At 35.8% G+C, this 19,662-nt stretch overlaps 1 protein-coding gene and 1 pseudogene across 1 annotated transcript in view; both read left to right on the top strand.

Annotated features, from left to right (window-relative positions):
• The window catches only part of Znf385d (zinc finger protein 385D), a 764,160-nt gene that overhangs the window by 419,395 nt on the left and 325,103 nt on the right, over window positions 1-19,662 (top strand). The window lies entirely within an intron of this gene.
• LOC116084562 lies at window positions 16,137-16,952 on the top strand (annotated as a pseudogene).

Raw genomic sequence — 19,662 nt, forward strand, 5'->3', positions numbered from 1 at the left:
CAATTCATTCTATGAAGCCACAAATACGCTGATTCTAAAACCACACAAAGACCCAACAAAGAGAACTTCAGACCAATATCCCTTATGAATATCAATGCAAAAATACTCAATAAAGTTCATACCAACTGAATTCAAGAATTAATCAAAACACAACAAGAATAAATTCACCACAATCAAGTAGGCTTCATCCCAGGGATGCAGGGATGGTTCAACAATATATGGAAATACATCGAGTAATTTACTACATAAACAAACTCAAAGATAAAAAACATATGATCATTTCATGAGATGCTGAGAAAGCATTTGACAAATTCAGCATCCCTTCATGTTAAAAAATCTTGGAAAGATCAGGAATTCAAGGCCCATAATTAATCATAGTAAAGTAATATACAGCACACCAGCACCCAAATCAATGGAGCAAAACTTGAAGCAATCTCACTAAAATCAGGGACTAGACAAGGTTGCCCTCTCCTTCCCTATCTATTCAATATTGTACTCAAAGTCCTAGCCAGAGTAATTAGACAACCAAAGGAGGTAAATGTGATACAAATTGAAAAGAAAAAAGTCAAAATATCGCTATTTGCAGATGATATGATAGTATAATTAAGTGACCCCAAAAACTCCACCAGAGAACTCCTAAACCTGATAAACAACTTCAGTAAACTGACTGGATATAAAATTAACTCAAACAAATCAGTAGCCTTCCTTTCCTCAAAGGATAAGCAGGCTGAGAAAGAAATTAGGGAATTGACACCCTTCACAATAGTCATCAACAATATAAAATACCTTGGTGTGACTCTTACCAAACAAGTTAAAGATCTGTAAAACAAGAACTTCAAGTCTCTGAAGAGAGAAATCAAAGAAGACCTCAGAAGATTGAAAGATCTCCCACGTTCATGGATTAGCAGGATTAATATAGTAAGAATGGCCATCTTGCCAAAAGCAATCTACAGATTCAAAATTCCAACTCAATTCTTCATAGTGTAAGAAAGAGCAACTCTCAAATTTATCTGAAATAGCAAAAACCCCAGGATAGCAAAAGTTATTCTCAATAATATAAGAATTCTTGGGGAATCATCATCCCAGAGATCCTCAAGCTGTACTACAGAGCAATTGTGATTAAAAACTCCATGGTATTGATACAGTGACAGGCAGATAGATCAAAGTAATAGAATTGAAGATCCAGAAATAAACCCACACACCCTACAGTCACTTGATCTTTGACAAAGGAGCTAAAACCATCTAGTGGAAAAGACAGCATTTTTGACAGATGGTGTTAATTTAAATGTTGGTCAACATGTAGAAGAATGCAAATCGATCCATTCTTATCTCCCTGTAAAAAGGTCAAGTCCAAGTGGATCAAGGACGTCCATATAAAACCAGATTCACCGAATCTAATAAAAGAGAAAGTGGGGAAAATTCTCAAACACATGAGCACAGGGCAAAAGTTCCTGAATAGAACCCCAGTGGCTTATGCTATAAAATCAAGAATCAATAAATGGGGACCTCATAAAACTGTAAGGCAAAGAACACTGTCAATAGAACAAAACGGCAATCAACAGATTGGGAAAAGATCTTTACCAATCCTATAACGAGCCAGCAGATGCTAGCTAGGATATGGAGAAAGAAGAACATGCCTCCATTGCAGGTGGGATTGCAAGCTGATACAACCACTCTGGAAATCAGTCTGCTGGTTCTTCAAAAAATTGGACATAGTACTACCTGAGGACCCAGCTATACCACTCCTGAGCATGTAACCAGAAGATTCTCCAACATGTAATAAGGACAGATGCGACACTACGTTCATAGCAGCCATATTTGTAATAGTCAGAGGTTGGAAGCCACCCAGATGTCCCTCAACAGAAGAGTGGATACAGAAAATGTGGTACATTTACACAATGGATTACTACTCAGCCATTAAAAACAATGACTTCATGAAATTCACAGGTAAATGGATGAAAACTGAGAATATCATCCTGAGTGAGGTGACTCAGTCTCAAAGAAACAAACACAGTATGTACTCATTGATAAGTAGATATTAGCCCAATAGTTCAGAATACCCAAGATTCAATTCACAGACCATATGAAGCCTAAGAAGAAGGAAGATGAAAATGGATGCTTCAGTGATATTTAGAAGGGGGAACAAAATACTCACGGGAGCAAATATGGAGACAAAATGTGGAGCAGAGATTGAAGGAAAGGCCATCCAGAGACTGCCCCACCTGGGGATCCTCGCATATACAGCCACCAAATGTGCATACCTAAAAGTGCTTGCTGATAGAAGTCTGATATTGCTGTCTCCTGAGAGGCTCTGCCAAGTTTGACAAATATACAGGAGGAAGCTCACAGCCAGCCATTGGACTGAGCTCTGAGTTCCATGATGGAGGAGTTGGAGAGGGACTGAAGAGCTGAGATGATTTTTAGCCCCACTATTGTAGGGAGCAAGAGTGCCAACAGGCCACATCCCCCAGGGCTCCCAGGGACTGGACCACCAACCAAAAAATACACATGCAGTGACCCATGGTGCTGGCCACATATGTAGTAGAAGATGGCCTTGGACATCAGTGGGAGGAGAGACCCTCAGGCCTGAAGGTGTTCGAAGCCCTAGTGTAGGAGTATGCCAGGGTGGGAGGATGGGAGTGTGTGGGTAGGGAAGCACTCTCATAGAGGTAGGGGAGGAGGAGGGGGTTTCAGAAGGGAGGCCTGGATAGGAGAAAACATTTGAAATGTAAATAAAGAAAATATCCAAGAGGGAAAAAACTAGAACCTTTGAAACCAAACACTTGTACATAAACATTTTGTCTGTTTTCATCTTTGTTAGAAACTCAGTATTGAAAGTGTGGTTGTTTTCTTAAATTTACTTACTAAACATCTGTTAAATCAGAAACTCTTATAAGATTTTTGATATAAGTAAGAAATGAGAAATTAATTATTACTATGAAAAGGGGCAGGATGAATTCCTAGATATTATGAAGTTTTAGTAATTATAACAGTGTGATAGTAACATAAGAAAAATCAACATTAATTAGTAAAATAGAAAGGAAAGTACAGAATCATACATGAACATATGTGAACAATAAGTATAAAATCAGCATTTCAAACCAGTGAGTAGAGTGTTTTATTCAAATGGTACTAAAACAACCAGTTAGTTTTATTAGTCGTGAAATTCCATGTTTTCTTATCTTCTTGAGGTATTTCTATGATGCATGCTAAGATGCCATCACTGAAGCTTGATCTGCAAAGATAGGCAACTGACTCTGCCTTGTGTGTTGTTTTTTCTTGTATGCCATTCAAGCCCTGAATAGATGATGTTATGAATAACACTTATTCAGAGGCACTCACATTTCTCACTCTCCATTTGATTCATTTTAAAGAAAGTATGTAAACAGTTAAATTCAAGGAAAATTGTGAAAAAAATCAAGGAACCAATGTTTCCTGTGAAGAAGAGATTCTAATTTTACGGTCCACTGGTGTGTGACCATGGAGAAATACAGAAATACATTTGCTGCATTGATCCATAATTTGAGTATGGGTCAACTAAATCAGCTAATTTTCCATGTGACTGTATGCACTGCATTAAGTAAAATTAAGAAATGATTATCACATTCAGCTTAAATACATATTACTGTGAACGGATTTCTTAGTTTTCTGAAACTGAGTCTCATAATTCAAAACATGAAACTTATCTTTATTAATATTTATTCTGAATGAAAGAATAAAACATATTTCCCATGTTTCTCTAATAAACTATGTCATCAAACCATATTTAAAGGCATAGATTTCAATGTCTTTTCCTCAAAGATATTTTTATAAAATTGGGTAATATGATGGAAACTTTAACATGGAGCTTTGGTTTTAAGCAAGGTATGGAGATGTCCCAGAAATTAGATGCAGGATCATTTGCAAACTTAGGATCATTGAACAACAACACATTTAGGCATGCAGTCTCCCAACTCACCTCCCACTTAATATCCCAACTCCATGGAAATCAACCTTGGTTTAATCTACTTTATTTCATACCTTTTAACATGAGCAAACTAATTTACACTTACAAACCTCCAATCTAATACTGTTATTTCTATTTTATAAAAGTTTCTATTGAATTGTTTTTAATGTGTTATTTAAATTTACAGTTACTAAGTAAAACAAAATAAAATAAAATGTCTAAATATCTTTGGTTTTCCATTCAGTTGGCTTGAATTTTAGCATAAGGCTTTACCTGAATAAGAAATCAGGTAAGTACTGGAAGTGTTGGAAAGACTTCTGAATTCCAGAAGAATTTGGAAAATGTAAACACATTTATAACCTTTATTAAGACAGACATAGGACAGAAATCTCTCTCTCTTGATAGCATTCTTCCTTATAGGGAAGAAAAGAAAGGGAACTATATTTATAGTATTTTGCTTTACCAAATGTTGTAATTTATTAAGAATTTTTATAATACAATTAAAAAGCTATTAAGGTCCCAGAACAAATTTAACCAAGTAATAAATTGTAAGATGATGACTTAGAGAACAAGTAACTCATAAATATACTAAATACTATGTGTAATTACATATATATATATATGTATTCATGTTCATGAATTAACAAATATATTCAAAATTAGACAAATATTAGCATCATGCTCAATAGTTGTCAACATGGCATAAGTTAGGGTCTTTGGTAAGAGAAAATATAATTAGGAAAATACCTTCATCATAGGTATTGCCTGTAGGCAAATCTGCAATGCATTTTCTTATTTTTTTCAGGTACATATGATTTTTATTTTTGTTTAATTTCCTCTACAAAAGTAACTATTACCTCTCTCTCTTCAACCTTATTGAAAAAATAATATAAATGTCTTATAATTTTATAATCTCCTGACTCTTGGTTGCATGAAAATCTTTTCATCTTTCTTCTGGTTACCCTTCCTCCAATCTATCCAGTTACTTCTGCCACCTATCTCTCCCCAAATTCACTGTTTCCCTTGGAATCAAAAATAAAGAGCAACCCTTCAAGGAACATCCACCAAACATGACCTAATAAGATACAATAAAATTTGATACAAACTCTCATATCTCTGATGCATGTGGCAACCCAGTATAATAAATACGGTACCAAGTGCATATTCAAGTGTCAGAGATACCACCCACTACCACTTTCTGGTGTCACACAAGAACACCGAGCTACATAGCCATAATATATATGCAGAGAACCTAGCTCAAACTCATATAAGAACCATGTTTATTACATCAGTTTCTGTAAATCCCTATGAGATTAGCTTAGTATATTCTATGGTCCATGTTCTCAAGGAGACCTCAATCCCTCTGGCTCCTACAATAATTTTTCTACCTCTTCTGCAGGGTTCCCCCACATTTGCCTAGTGTTTGGCTGTAGGATTTAGCATCAGCTCCCATGGGTCATTAGATGATGTCTCCCTGATGACAATTGGGATGCCAACCCATGAGTATAGCAGAATATAATTAATAATCACTTCATTGATTTTTTTTTTATTCCCAGTAATGTTAGTTCTATCCTGGCTCTCTGGGCTGCCTACCCTCTGGATTCTGGCCATACAGGGAGCATCAGGCATGCACTTCATCTCATGACATTGGACTCAAACTGGACCAATCATTGATTGGCCACTCCCACAAGTCCTGCATATTACCTCAGCATATCTTGCAGGTAGGACATATTGAAGGCCAAAGGTAGTATGGTTGTATTGCTGTTCCACTCCCACTACTGGAAGCTTTGTGTGGTTACAGAAGATGGATTGTTAAGGTCACTCTCAAAGATGAAGTCTTGAGTATACTATGTATCCATATTGTGCCTCTAATAGCCTCCAATTCCTATGATCTCTTCCAGTACTCTCTCCCTCCAACCCCACCTCCCACCCATGTCTAATCTTCTGTACTCCCATCCCCACCTATACCCAGTTTAGCCACAAAATTTATTTTATTTCACATAGATCTATGAGGCCGCCTTGAGCTTTCCTTATTACACAGCCTCAGGTGCTGGTAGATTGTAGCATAGTTAGTCTTAACAGCTAATGTCCACTAATAAGTGATTAAACACACCATATTTGTCTTTCTGTGCATGAGTTACCTCATTCCAGCTGACTTTTTCTTCCTAGTTCATCCACTTACATGAAAATTTCCTGATGTCATTGATTTTAACAGCTGAGTTATACTCCAGTGTATAAATGTACCACATTTTATTTATTCGTTCTTCAATTGAGGTACATTTAGATCATTTTCTGCTTCTGTCTATTATTAATAAAGATGCTATGAGCATAGCTGAGCAAGTGTCCTTATGGTTGGATGGGTTATTCTTTGGGTATATTCCAAGAGTAGTATAGCTGGGTTTTGAAGTAGATCAATTCGCAGTTTTCTGAGGAACCACCATATTGATTTCCATAATGTCTGCACAAGTGTGTACTCCCATGAGAAATGGAGAAATGTTACCCTTGCTTCACATCCTCACCAGCAAAAGCTGTCAGTTATCTTTTTTATCTTAGCCATTTTCATAGGCACAAGTAGAATCTCAATGTAGTTTTGACATGCATTCACTAGGTGGCTAAGCTGTTGAACAACAATTTGAGATTCCTCTTTTGATAATTTTCTGCTTAGATCTGTACACCAGTTTTTTTTAGGAAAATTTTTTCTTAATTTTTTCTTACTTAAATGCATTTTATACATCAAACATATTAATAATATTGAGTGTTTTGAGAATCAAATAATACATAAAAATTTATTCAACTTTTATGTTCATATCCTTTCATACCCTAATGAATATTTAATACTATCCATAACTGAAAATCCTGTATCTAATCTTGAATACTAAATTGTTTTAAAACATACAAAATATTCTTTGGGAGATAAGCATAGTAAAAGAGCATAGAATATTAAAAATGAATCATTAAGAAATATATTCAAAAGCCTTTATATGTCACCTGACAGAGTGAGACAGTATTTAAAACACATTATATATGTGTGTACATTGTCTAAGAATCAGTTTACTTTAAAAAGATTGTCTGTTTCTAGGAGAGAAATTATTTTATCAGTAAGTATATTTTAAAAATTTCAAAATAGCAAAAACTCTTTGAAGTTAAATATTGAGAAAATGTTAATTAAAGCACAATGAGAAAAATTATCAATAATATTTCCATGATGTTTATAGAACATGATTTTAATATTTTCAACTGTTGATATACAACAAACAGAATAGTTATTTTAAGATATACTTCCTTGTTATGTCTCCCTTTTCATTTCTGATTTTATTAATTTGGATACTGTCTCTGTGCTCTCTGATAACTCTGGCTAAGGGTTTATCTATCTTGTTGATTTTTTCAAAGACAAGCTCCTGGTTTTGTTGATTCTTTGTATAGTTCTTTTTGTTTCTATATGGTTTGATTATATCTTACCATCTACTCCTCTTGAGTGTATTTGCTTCTTTTTGTTCTAGAGCTTTCAGGTGTGCTGTCAAAATGATAGTGTAAGCTCTCTTCATTTCTTTTAGGAGGCGCTTGGAGATATGAGTTTTTCCTCCTCCCACTGCTTTCAATGTGCTCCATAGTTTTGGTATGATGTATCTTCATTTTCATTAAATTCTAAAAAGCCTTTAATTTCTTTATTTCTTCCTTGTCCAAGTTATCATTGAGTAGAGCATTGTTCAGTTTCCATGTGTATGTGTCCTTTCCTATGTTTTTGTTGGTATTTAAGACCAACCTTATCATGGTGATCTGATAGGGTGCATAGGATTATTTCAGTCTTCTTGTATCTGTTGAGGCCTGTTTTGTGACCAATTATATGGCCAATTTTGGACAAGGTACCATGAGATGCTGAGAAGAAGGTATATTCTTTTGCTTTAGGATGAAATGTTCTATAAATATCTGTTAGAAACATTTGGTTCCTAATTTCTGTTAGTTTCACTGTGTCTCTGTTTAGTTTCTGTTTCCATGATCTAACTATTGCTGAGAATGGGATGTTGAAGTCTCCCACTATTATTGGGGGGGGGGACTCTGTGTGTTTTGAGCTCTAGTAAAGTTTCTTTTATGAATGTGGGTGTCCTTGCATTTGGAGCATGAATTTAGTAATGTTCCTTTCATTTATATTTTGTGGAATAATTTTAAGAGTATTGACATTAGCTCTCCTTTGAAAATCTAGGAGAATTCTATGCTAAAAACCATCTAGCCCTGGGCTTTTTTCTGTTTTTTTTTGTTGTTGTTGTTCTTTTTCTGTTGTGTTTGGGAGACTTTTAATGAGACTTTCTATTCCCTTAGAGGTTATAGGTCGATTTAAATTGTTTATCTGATTTTGAGTTAACTCTGGTATCCATTATTCATTTGTTTTAGATTTTCCAACTTTCTAGAATTTACAATTTTCTATGACCCAATCGTTCTTTGAATTTCATCAGTGTCTGTTATTATATCCCCATGTTTGTTTGTGGTTTTGAAAAATTTGGATAGTCTCTCTATCTTTTTATTAGTTTAAATAACACTGTGGCTATCTTGCTGGTATTATCAAAGAACCAAGTCTTTTTTTGTTTTCTTTGTATTGTTCTCCTTGTTTCAATTTTATTGATTTCAACCTTCACTTTTTGTTTTTGTTTTGTTGTGATTGTTTAAATTTCCTGCCATCTATGCTTCTTGGGGAAACTTGCTTCATTTTGATTGAGATCTCCCAGTTGTGATGTTACATTGCTAGTAGGAGCTCTCTAAAATTTCTTTACATAGGCACTTATTTCTAAGAACTTTCTTCTTAGTACAACTTTTATTGTATCATGAGTTTGGGTATGTATTGTGCCTTCATTTCATCGAAGCCTAGGAAGTCTTTACTTACTTTCTTCCTTTGTGTCTTGACCCAGTAGTCATTCTGTAGACAGATGTTCAGTTTCCATGTGTTTGTAGGTTTTCTATTGTTTCTGTTATTGTTGAAATCCAGCTTTAACCAGTGGTGTTCTGATAGGATGCAGGGGGTTATTTCAATGTTTTTAATCTGTTGAAACTTTCTTTGTGACTGAGCATGTCCCTAGTTTTACAGTATGTTCTATTAGGTGCTAAGAAGAAGGTATATTCTTTTGTGTTTGAGTGAAAGTGTCCTTAGCTATCTGTTAGATACACTTGCTTCAAAATGTTTGTAAGCTTCAGTATTTTTCAGTTTAGTTTTTATCTGGATGACTCATCCTTCCTTAACAATGAGGCATTGAAGCCTCTCGTTATAAATGTATGAGGGTCAAGGTGTGATTTTAGCTTTAGTAGTATTTCCTTTACAAACATGGGTGCCATTGCAGTTGGGGTACACAAGTTAAATTTTTCTAAAAATCTTAGTGGATTTTTTTTTTTTACTTTCTGAGTATGAAGTCTTGTTTCCCATATGTTTTCATTAATTTTGTTTTGAAGTCTATTTTGTACATATTAGTATGCCTATGCAGGCTTGTTTCTTAGGTCAATTTGCTCGAAAAATCTATTTTCAGATACTTACTCTGAGATGATATGTATCTTGGATGATCAAGTGTGTTTCTTTATGCAGTATAAAGGTGCATTCTGCTTTTGCATTACTTCCATTAGTCTTTGGCCTTTTATTGGGTAACTAAGTCCGCTGAGAGATATCAATGGTCAATGATTGTTAATCCTGTTATTTTGTTGTTTGTGGTGGTGGTGATGGTACTTGTGTGTGTGTGTGTGTGTGTGTGTGTGTGTGTGTGTGTGTTTATATTTTCTCAGATTTTCTTGATTTTTGAGGAGTGGGAGTCAGGAATTTTGTAGATTTAAGGTGTCTTTGATCAATGTATCCATTTCTTCTATTATCTTCAGTGTCTGGGAGTCTCTCTTTCATCTCTTGTATGATGTTGGTGACATTGGAGTCTGTACTTCTGTTAGCTTACCTAGGTTTTCTATTTCCAAAATACATTCAGTTTGTGTTTTCATTATTGTTTCTATTTCCATTTTCAGGTCTAGAACAATTTTATTCCTTTCCTTCACCTGTTCTTCAATTTATTGGCTTTCTTTAAGGGATTTATTCATTTCCTCCAATTTTGTTTTGTGTTTTCCTCAATTTCTTTAATCAGTTATTTAATTTTTTCCTCTAAGGACCTCTAACATCTTCATAAGTTTTGTTTTTAAGGTCAATGGTTGGGCTCATATTGCCTGGAGTATTGTTGATATTGAGGAGCTAAGAGTGAATTGAGGGCCCCAGAGCAGCTCACAGAAAGGGTGTGGGAGCAGCAGAAGCAGCCGCCTGGTGGTATGGGCATGAGCAGGCATGCAGGAATTCTGGGTCTGAGTGTGCAACTGCAAACGCTGGGCCAATACGACAAGTCTAGTTAAAAAGAGGCAATTCATGGACTTAAGATGTTTTATTGTAGAAAAGAGATAAAGAGAGAAAAGGTAGAGGAGTAGAGGCCAGCCATGGCCACATGGAGAGAGGGGAAGAGAGAATTAAGACAGGAGTAAGAGGTTAAAAGAGAAGGGAGAGAAGAGAAAGAAAAGAGGAGAGGGGCAAATGCTCCCTTATATGATGGACTGGGATACCTGTCTGTGGGGCAGGACATACCTGGATGTGGTCAGTTGACTGGGGATGGAGTGCAGCCAGAATGCTGGAAGCTTGAGGCATTGTCTACATGATCGATAACACAGGATAATGGAGCTGGAGGTCTTGTGGAGTCAGCCATGTCTTGGAAGCATGGCTTTACTCTTCCGTCCCTTGAAGAATTCTCTAGTGGGTCACTGGAAGTAAGCCCCGCTCAACCTAGAAACACAAACTGTTTCTCATGGCCCAACAAGGCTCCTTTCAGCATGTACTTATTGGCATCTACAATAGTGTATGGGTTTGGTAAGTGTATATGGGATGAAACCCCATGTAGAACAGTCTCTGGATGGCCGTTCCCTGATTATCTGCTCTACACTATATCTCCATATTTGCTCCTGTGAGTATTTTGTTCCCCTTCTAAGAAGGACCGAAGCACCCACACTTTGGTCTTCTAACAATCATTTACCATGATCAAGTAGGCTTCATCCCTTGGATGCAGGGATGGTTCAATATACAGAAATTCATCAATGTAATTCACGACATAAACAAACTCGAAGAAAAAAAAGGCAAATTATCATTTCATTGGATGCTGAAAAAGTATTTGACAAAATTCAACATCCCTTCATGTTAAAAGTCTTGAAAAGATCAGTAATTCATGGCCCTGAATTCATGTTTAAATTCATGTTTAAAGATCATAAACATAGTAAAAGCAATATACAGCAAACTAGTAGCCAACATCAAAGTAAATGGAGAACAACTTGAAGCAATCCCACTAAAATCAGGGACTAGGCAAGCCTGCCCTCTCTCTCCCTATCTATTCGATATAGTACTCGAAGTTCTAGATAGAGCAATTACACAACAAAAAGAGGTCAAAGTGATACAAATTGGAAAGGAAGAAGTCAACATATCACTATTTGCAGATGACATGATAGTATATTTAAGTGACTCCAAAAATTCCACCAGAGAACTCCTAAAGCTGATGAATAACTTCAGTAAAATGGCTGGATATAAAATTAACTCAAACAAATCAGTAGCCTTCCTCTTCTCAAAGGTTAAACATGCTGAGAGAGAAATTAGGGAAACAACATTCTTCACAATAGTAACAAATAATATTATATACGTCAGTATGACTCTAACCAAGCAAGTGAAAGATCTGTGTGACAAGAACTCCAAGTCCCTGTTCAGGTTTCTGCCTTGTGTTCTTTAACCCGACTTTTCTTTATGATGTTGTAAAATAAAATAAGACCATGCCATCCCAAATTGCCTTTTATTATGGTATTTGCCACAACAACAGAAAGCAAAGTAAGACAAAATACATTATATATTTTCTATGTGTTCCTACATATAACCTGAACATGAAAATTTTAATTAATTGCATTTTGATTGTCTGCCATTTTCTATATAAATGTAAACTATTCATCTCTACTTACCTATTTATTTTAGAACAGTTAAATGTGTTCAGAACATATTACAAGATAATTATCAGAATTTGACTTTTAAACCATTCAAACAATTTGAGAAGTCACTTAAAACACATCACTCATAAGTCACCCATAGTATTTAAATTTGTATTTTCTGGTCAATAAGTAGAGTTAAGATACTGCACATTTCTAAAGAATGTTTTAAGGTCAGTTGTTCTCTCAGCCTCCAGGCAACCTACTTTAGAAAAGAACACTGTGAAGAACAGATTCACATTACTAAGATACATGCGGTTTGTGGAATTTGGGGCTGCTTGAATTAACTCTCTGTGACAAGCCTTCCCTTGTGAAGCCCCAGAAGTAAAGTGGCTCTCTGTCTATAGATGGAATCCCAGCTTAAGTCCTTTAGAGTTTCACATTATTTCTGATATATTGCCAAATCATCCCCTCTTAAAGCTTGACTGCCCAAGGGGTGTAAACCCAATTGCCAGTGGTTTATTCATCTTTGACAGTTCAGTGTGATCTGAACCGCCTTTAGAAAAACAAAAAAGCAGGAGCAAAGCTCCAGAGATTCCCTTCTGTTCATTCTGTAATAGTTTTCATGCCACAGGAGACTTAAAAAGATTTGAACAGCCCATTTTCTCTTTATTATCAGCAAGTACAATGCTATTGGCTAAGTTAATGTGAGCATCCAAAATAAGAGTGCACTGTATATAAGAATTTTTAATCCATTCCTTTTTGAAAAGCATATTTTTGCTTAATGAAAACATAAATAGTAAATACATTTGATATTTTCTAAGTAATAGATTTGGTGTGTAGATTCAGTCTATGTATTGAATATGATATCATGGTTCAGTAAGTCTCACAGTTTTTGGTATGAACATGTTAAAATTATTGTTATTTTGACTGACAAGAAAAGTAGATTGGATTTTCAACACAATCACAGTTCTTGTCATGGAATGTAACAATATGTAATGATTTTTTTTATAGTTCTATATGCACCAAAATGGCTTCACATCTTCAGGCTTAATCTGGTTGTTTCATTAAATGATCAGAACTGAGTTACTCTTCCTTGAGCAACTTACCTGCTAGGATAAGCATACATGTTTCATAATACTTCTAATTATTGTGTAGAAAAATATATGTTTGGTTTTGATACAACACAGTATAACTAACCAATGAATGAACTCATAGATTATGTGTATGTATAATTGGGATACTTTTCCTGTGAAGTCATGTATAGCTTATTCTTGATTTCACATTCTTAATTTCTCCTTCGGTATTAATTCATATTTTATTATAAGTACTAATTCTTGACTTAAAGAACCAATAAAATATATTGAACATATTTTTGTCAATGGAGTATATCTTTTGTTTTTCTTAAAGATATAATACAGTCATTAATAGTGTAACAAGAAATGTTTGATGAATTGGAGCATGTAAAAGGGATAGAAAAAAACCAAGAGACTCAAATAGAAAGCAGTTGGTTATTTTTTTATATTTATTTTTTTCCACTACAATACAAAGCACCAAAGGGTGGAATGTGTGGCTAAACCAATGCTTTCATCAATTTTATGTTTTCAACTACAAAACAAATTAATTCAGTCAAAGTTCATAGCCTTGATGACTTCTCCAATACAATGTTATTAGGAGTATAAGTTCATATGTGGATGACTAATGCACATTTTATCATTTTTAAGTGATGACAATAATTGCCATTAACCTACAAAGTAAGTAGTGTTTAAAAATAAATCTGATGAACTTGGCTTTTGGCCTACAATCACATTCTCTTGCCATGGTGAAGTGGCAGAGAAACATGTTGCATTCCTATGATTAAGAACATCTTTAACAATGGCTTTATTAAGGTAATTTGAAGAGAGATGTGTACTTTTCTCACTTTCATCTCTACATCTTCTTTTTTTCTGGAAGTCTGTGATAGAGTTTAGATTTTGAGATATTAAAGCAGAGGATGGCGGCTGACACAGCTGTCAGACTTACATGGTTTCTTATTATAGCCATGTTGTTACCATGGGCCATATTTCTGTCAACTTCACTTCATCACAGTTGCCCCAATTGTCCAGATATGCATGGAAGCTCAGAGCTTTGCCTGCCAGAGACGTGATAAATCAAAGAGCAAATTGTGTGGCTTTGATGCTTTGATTTTTTTGTGTCTTTCCTAGCTGATGCTCTGACTCAAATTTGGGAGTCTCTAGACAGCATGCTCTTGGGCTGGAGGTATTTCTCTGTGCTGTTCTTGCATTTGATCTTGCATGACAGAAGGTGTCTTAATAGATACTAGAACATAAATCATAAAGAGATCTTTACTTTGACACAGTACTAGGAAGGTACAACAAAGCATCTACATTTTGTTCAGTCTCCTTGGTGCTATTAAAAACAAGTCACTTTATTTCAAGAAAAAACTATGTGAGTACCTGAGGGATATGATTTCTATAAAAATGTAAACACAGCTTTTGTAGAAATTAGGAAAAATGGAAAGAACTACCTATAATCATCACTGTGGTGAACATTGCATACTGTACACTGTATTTTACATGTATTTAAATAGCTAGTGTGTATGTGAGAAAGAGAGAGACAGAGACAGAGAGAGACAGAGACAGAGAGTATGTATTTGTATGTGTGTGGTGTACTATCAGTAGTTTTCGAGAGAGGTGAGAGAGAATGAGAGGGTGATAGAACAAGAGACAGAGAAAGAGACCCATAAAACAATATTTCTTGAATTCAAAGAGAATAATCACGTTACCAGTTTCTGCTTATGTCACTTTGCAAGAGTATCTGACACTACAAGCAACCCTCTAGACTTTTCAACAATCTGGGTTAAAAGTTTGCCTCCTTCAGGCCAACTGTAGTGTACAGTAAGCTATATGATGCAGTAGAAATTAAGGAATTGTATAATTAGTCATGAAAAAGACTGTGACACATATCAACCCTAATTGTATTTGATTGATATTACTTACTTGTTTTATTTAGCCAAAGAGGACATGTATCTCAGCTAATATTTCAGTGTCTTTATTACATACGTAAATGGTACCTCACTGTCAAGTAGAGGTCATTTTTATATAGTATATTGTTCATCTCAAAATAATAAAATTTCTAAAAATATTTGCAAAAATAAGCCAAATTACATTTTTACATAAGTTATATGAACTACACCTTACATTGTGGGAAAGCCAGGAGGCTTTGTAGTACCAACAGTAGCCGATTCATTTTGTTAAATAGATCATTCTTAAAATAACAGATTTAAACGTAATGTGACAGTATTTCATTGATTTAAATAATACTTCTAAAGCAGTTTTTTAGTTTCTTTTAGGTAAGCTTAGTCAGGTTTAGTTTCGTTAGGTTTGGTTTTCAATGATCTGACTCGTTCAATGTTTTGAATATGTCAGATGTAATGTTCTAACTCTTTTATCCTTTGATAAAACAGTAGTTGTCAACAATGTGGGTAAGTCCTCCTTGATGTAACTTTGCTTGAAGGTGTTGCTTATTAGCTCAGTAGTACATTTTTTTATAACTCACAATTGAATCCAGTTATTGCTCTGCTGGCCAACATTGTACAGATAATATTTGGATATGTATTGTTTTTACTAATAGTATATAACTATCCCTTTCCCCAGATATTTTCTTGGTCTATCCTAATTTTGTCAGGCCATAGATAGTGTTACAAATCTGTTTTCTGCTTTTTTATGCCCTGGGAAAGCATGCAGTCTCACTGTATAACTGTGTCATAGATGTGAGACTAAAATTAATTTATTTGAGAAATTACATAGCAATGACTACATTAAAGCTAAAACTATTATATACGGATTGAATTTGGATAACAGTAGAAGCAAACTTGACTATGGGGTAAACTTAATACTGGATAAGCATAGAGAGATAAGAAATTCAAGTAAACGTGTTAGATACATATGCATTTTAGGGGAAGTGTACAGAAAGCATAGGTAGGAGTGCATATGCTATATGGGTTTCTGATATGGGATTGACAAGACAGGTCTAATACACAGAAGAAGGATAGAGCCAGACAGACTGGAAAAGTAAGGGAAAATTTACCAGCAAGCATCACAGTACAAAAGAACAGTCACTTTCATGTGGTTTGGAGAAAATTATGGCAAGAAATGACCAAGGCCGGCGTGGCGCTGCCCCACGCCGAGTCCACAGCACCGCTCGTTTGCGCAGAGCCAGAGCAGAAAAGATGGCAACTGCCATGTACTTAGAGCACTATCTGAACAGCATTGAGAACCTTCCCTGTGAACTTCAGAGGAAATTCCAGCTGATGCGAGAGCTAGACCAGAGAACAGAAGACCAGAAAGCAGAGATGACATCCTGGCTACGGAGGAGTATATTTCTTTCCACAGTGAAGACTCTTTTTGTCAGCCCAGCGTGTAGAGGCCATCCAGAAGATCCAGAGTGCCTAGAGCAGTGATGACAAGGTGCAGCTGGCTATGCAGACTTACAAGATAGTGGATAAACACATCCGAAGGCTTGACGCTGACCTGCACTCTTTGAGGCTGACCTGAAGTAGATGATGGATGGAAAGGACACGATGGATGGAAGTGACTTTGAAAGCACTGCACCACAGAGCTTGAAAAGTCGGAGTCAGAAAGAAAAAAAGAAGCTCCTGGGGCCGAGGCAGGCAGACTTCAGAAGAGGATACCTCAAAGAAAAAGAAGCAAAAAAGCGTGTCTGAGTTTACTGACAGTATCCTGTCTGTGCACCCCTCTGATGTGCTAGGCATACCTGTGGATCCAAATGAGTCTACATCTGCTTGTGCCACCAGGTGTCCTACCGGGAGATGATCGGCTGTGACAATCTGGATTGTCCCATTGAGTGGTTTCACTTTGCGTGAGTGGATCTCACCACAAAGCCCAGAGAAAAGTGGTTTTGTCCATGATGTGTTCAGGAAAAGAGGAAGAAGTAAAGAAAGGGCTGCTGGGCCAGACTGAAGACCAAGCTAATATATTTCTTCTCTCATGTTGCAATATGATCTTTCATTTTAAAACTACCCTATTTCGATTGATACTTAATAATTCAGTAGCCACACAGACTTACAGACCCACAGGAGGAACAAGCTCTAGTCAGAGACAGCAAGAACATCTAACACCAGAGATGAACAGATGGTGAAAGGCAAACACAATAATCTTACCACCAGAGACCAGGACTACTTGGATTCATCAGAACATAGTTCTCCCACCACAGCAAATCCTGGATATCCCAAAACACTGGAAAAGCAAGATTTGGATCTAAAATCATATCTCATGATGGTGCTAGAGGAATTTAAGAAAGACAGGAATAACTCCCTTAAAGAAATACAGGAGAACACAGGTAAAGAGGTACAAGCCCTTAAAGAGGAAACAAAAAAATCCCATAAAGAATTACAGATCACTAGTAAACAAGTAGAAGCCCTTAAAGATAAAACACAAAAATCCCTTAAAGAACTACAGGAAAACACAATCAAACAGGTGAAGGAATTGAGCAAAACCATCCAGGACCTAAAAATAGAAGTAGAAACAATTAAGAAATCACGAAGAGAGACAACTTGGGAGTTAGAAATCATAGGAAAGAAGTCAGGAAACATAGATGCAAGCATCACCAACAGAATACAAGAGATTGAAGAGAGAATCTCAGGAGCAGAAGATACCATAGAAAACATTGACACAACAGTCAAAGAAAATGCAAAATTCAAAAAGATCCTAACCCAAAACATCCAGGAAAACCAGGACACAATGAGAAGACCAAACCTAAGGATAAAAGGTATAGAAGAGAACTTAAAACTCCAACTTAAACGGCCAGTAAATATCTTCAACAAAATTATAGAAGAAAACTTCCCTAACCTAAAGAAAGAGATGCCCATGAACATACAAGAAGCCTATAGAACTCCAAATAGACTGGCCCAGAAAAGAAATTCCTCTCGCCACATAATAGTCAAAACAACATATGCACAAAACAAAGAAAGAATACTAAAAGCAGTGAGAGAAAAAGGTCAAGTAACATATAAAGGCAGGCCTATCAGAGTTACACCAGACTTCTCACCAGAGACTATGAAAGCTATAAGATCCTGGGCAAGTGTCATACAGACCCTAGGAGTACACAAATGCCAGCCCAGACTACTATACCCAGCAAAACTCTCAATCACCACAGACGGAGAAACCAAAAAATTCCATGACAAAACTAAATTCACACAATATATTTCCACAAATCCAGCCCTTCAAAGGGTAATAAATGGATAACTCCAACACAAGGAGAGGAACTACATCCCTTAAAAAGCAAAAATGTAATCTTCCAATGAAACTAAAAGAAGATAGCGACATGAACGGATTTCCAGCTCTAACAACAAAAGTAACAGGAAGCAACACTTACTTTTTCTTAATATCTATTAATATCAATGGACTCAATTCCCCAATAAAAAGACATAGACTATCAGATTGAGTACATAAACAGGACTCAACATTTTGTTGCATACAGGAAACCCACCTCAGTGACAAAGACAGACACTACCTCAGAATAAAAGGCTGGAAAACAATTCTCCAAGCCAATGTTCCCAAGAAAAAAGCGGGAGTAGCCATTCTAAAATCAAATAAAATTGACTTTCACCCTAAAGTGATCAAAAAATATAAGGAGGGACACTTGATATTCATCAAAGCTATGATCTACCAAGATGAATTCTCAATTCTGAACCTCTATGCTCCAAATCAAAGGGCATCTACATTCATAAAAGAAACTTTACTAAACCTCAAAGCACATATTACACTGCACACAATAGTAGTGGGAGATTTCATACCCCACTTTCTGCAATGGACAGATCATGGAAACAGAAACTAAACCAGGACACAGTGAGACTAATAGAAGTTATGAAGCAGATGAATTTAATAGATATCTATATAACTTTTTATCCTGAAACAAAAGGATATACCTTCTTCTCAGCACCTCATGGTACCTTTTCCAAAATTGACCATATAATTGGTCACAAATCAGGCCTCAACAGATACAAGAAGATTGAAATAATTCCTTGTAACCTATCTGATCACCATGGACTAAAGCTGCTCCTCAATAACAACATAAATGATAGAATTCCCACATACATGTGGAAGTTTAACAACACTCTACTCAATGATAACTTGGTCAAGGAAGAAATAAAGAAAGAAATTAAAGACTTTCTAGAGTTTAATGAAAATGAAGCCACAACATACCTAAACTTATGGAACACAATGAAAGCAGTCCTAAGAGGAAAACTCATAGCTTTAAGTGACTTCAAAAAGAAACTGGAGAGCACATACACCAGCAATTTGACAGCACACCTGAAAGTGCTAGAACAAAAAGAAGCAAATTCACCCAAGAGGAGTCAAAGGCAGGAAATAATCAAACTCAGGGCTGAAATCAACCAAATAGAAACAAAAAGAACTATACAAAGAATCAACCAAACTAGGAACTGGTTCTTTGAGAAAATCAACAAAATAGATAAACCCTTAGCCAGACTAACTAGAGGGCACAGAGACAGTATCCTAATTAACAAGATCAGAAATGAAAAGGGAGACATAACAACAGACACTAAGGAAATCCAAAAAATTTTGAGATCCTACTATAAAAGCCTATACTCAACAAATCTGGAAAACCTGGGTGAAATGGACAATTTTCTAGACAGATACCAGATAGCAAAGTTAAATCAAGATCAGATCAACAATCTAAACAGTCCCATATCTGCTCATGAAATAGAAACAGTC

Source organism: Mastomys coucha, unplaced genomic scaffold (assembly GCF_008632895.1).
Source record: "Mastomys coucha isolate ucsf_1 unplaced genomic scaffold, UCSF_Mcou_1 pScaffold9, whole genome shotgun sequence".
In the NCBI taxonomy this organism is placed as follows: Eukaryota; Metazoa; Chordata; class Mammalia; order Rodentia; family Muridae; genus Mastomys; species Mastomys coucha.